The 2587-nt window shown below is 31.5% G+C and overlaps 1 long non-coding RNA gene across 1 annotated transcript; it reads left to right on the top strand.

Moving 5' to 3' along the window:
- The first annotated feature begins 441 nt into the window (after nt 1-441).
- LOC138882020 (uncharacterized) lies at nt 442-1794 on the top strand. Its single transcript, XR_011403481.1, has 3 exons — nt 442-758; nt 956-1010; nt 1631-1794. It is a non-coding gene; the product is annotated as an uncharacterized lncRNA (long non-coding RNA).
- The last annotated feature ends 793 nt before the right edge of the window (nt 1795-2587 follow it).

Here is a 2587-nt window from a genome sequence, read left to right as displayed (position 1 = left end):
CCCAATTTTGCTTACGCAGTTAGATTTGTCTTTAGGATTGAAATTTTGAGAAATATAAAATACGAAAAGAGGCAGGTGCAGTCCTAAAACTACATATCTATCCATATGATCACAATGTTAGAGAAAGCGATTGTGCTGAAATAAATATAAATCATTCATAATTTAGAAATGTCTATACTTATTAGGGTTTAATATTTTATTAAAATAAATTTTATGACCGCGCGAAGCGCAAATAAATTTACTAGTATATATATAAAGTTGAGCCTCACATAGTTGATGTGGCATACCTCTAAAACCTGTATACCTATTTTTCTTTTATCTCCTTGTTCTGACTTCCTTTTCTTTTAATGCTCCAGCATCAAAGAAGATGCCTTTTCCCATCCCCTGAATAGTTACTTCACTTTAAATTCTTATTAATTACTCTCCCAAATGTAACGTATATCCTCTCTAAAATTTGTACAGACTTTTTAATCTTTATCCACTCCTGAATATTCTTTACCCACGAAACCAACAAATATCAGTACCTTTCTCCTTCTTCTTCAAATTTGCAGGGGTTCTGGTGATCTTTTATCGTCCTTTTGATGTGGGTTTGGAGCAGTTGAGACACAATCATCATAATCACCTTCAGATTTTTTTTTTTATTTTCTTGTGGACACCTTTAATTTTGCTTTCTTCTTTTTCAGCATTAACATCTAAACTTACTTGTACACTTTAGCAGTGACGAAGATAACAACAGTAGAAAGCAATGCCATAAAAAGGTTAGGAAGTTTTATTCAGTCATAATTCATTCATTGTTTATGCAGTTATTATTTGAAAACTAGCAGTTCAATGCGATTTGTGTATTAGTTATGCATATGGCAGTTTTTTGTCGAGAAATATACGAAATTTGGTCTGATCTTCAATTTTGTCACAAACATTTATGTCGGATGCTTACTGGACGTGCTTCAACGGCCAGATACTGACGGCATCTCTTTCTCATATCACCGAAAAATGCCCTCGGACTAAAGATGGTACTCCCATGCTCTCTTTGAAGTCATTAATCTTTATCAATTCATTCTACGTCGTTGTTTTTTTCAGAATTAGCAAAAACTAGGTTTACTTCTTTTACTTAGTAGAAAACATATATACGTACTTTCTAATTTTTACAACAGTTATTGGGTGTACGAGTCGTCTCAATCCGTTCATTGTTAGAGATACAACTATTAGCTGATGTTATCGCTATGAGTCTATCAAGAAGCCTAATTTTAAGAGAAAAATATATAGAATTCTGATAGGTAAGTTTATGCTTTATAGGTTTTTTAAATAGATATCCGGAAAAACTATTGATGCTTGATGAGATTATTAACTAGGTGCAATCCGATCCACTGCCAAGTTGAGGTTAAATTACTTAGATGACATTAGTTTTAGAGTGTGCAAAATCGGACTTTGCAAACTTGGTGTTCAATTTTTTTGGATAAATGATTTTTTATTTGTTTTGCCCAAAAAAGAGTAAAATTTAAAATATTTTCAACCTTAGTTTTTCAAATCTTTCAAAAACTCAAATATTAGTCATTAGTTTCAATTTAAGTTCCAAATGATGTGAGTTAAACTTTAGAAAGGTAGCTGAATTCTGTATGTGTGCTCCATGTAGTTTCTATCAATGAAGTTAAGTCTGAATCCAAGAATGGACTTCAATATAGAATGTCTTCTCTCCAAGGATTTTCAATCAGAGCAAACTTATGGTATTACTCACGAGTTTTTGGCTATAATTGTTCATGAATTTTGTGACAACTTCAGATTATTCATTCCATTGGATTGTGTCGCATCATACTAACAAAAGTAGCTGCAGAGTTTGGATTCCAGAGTTATGAAGTGTATTTAGAGAAAAATTTAGTTCATCAGATCTGTTGAGAAAAACAACAGTCAAATTATACTGAAAAACTCTTAGTACAAACCTTATTCCTATTCAACTTGAAACATTCGTTTAGTAGTGACATAATGACTTATTGCCTCCTCTACAATAGCATTATAAGCTTCATCATCCTCTTTTCCTTTTCAGTTGCAGTCTATCGTGCTCATCCTTTCTTCTTTATAATCACTCTGTTTAATAAGTTTGCTTGAATTCCTATTTTTTTAAATATTTTTCTTAAATTGTCTCATGCGAGAAGATAGCAATGATATATCAAGATTAACCTTTATTACAATCTTTAGTTGGTGATTTAGAGTATCGCCTATTGAATTGTTAAAATTGTTGTCTTGTCACTGCTTCTACAATTGTTCAATGTGATTGGGACTATTAAAGATACATGTTTAATTGCTGTCACTTCACTCATGCTTTACGGCCTTGCCGAGTTATGGCTCCAACTTTTGTTACGTTTTTCACTTCTTTTAACCGTTTTAAATGGATTTCAATTTGTAATACACATACACATTAAAAGTTACTATATGCATATACAAGAAAAATAATATACAAGAAAAATATAATCAATTCTATATAAAAAATATTTACAATATATCAATTGCGCGGGCTATATCACTAGTAGATAATAAATTTGTACTAATGTAGCCTCTTTAACTGCTAAGTATTGCTTTCATCTTCCGATACTTT

This window comes from Nicotiana sylvestris, chromosome 11, assembly GCF_000393655.2.
Source record: "Nicotiana sylvestris chromosome 11, ASM39365v2, whole genome shotgun sequence".
NCBI lineage: Eukaryota > Viridiplantae > Streptophyta > Magnoliopsida > Solanales > Solanaceae > Nicotiana > Nicotiana sylvestris.
The sequence above is the reverse complement of the archived record's forward strand: the minus strand, read 5'-3'. Positions and strand labels throughout refer to the sequence as shown.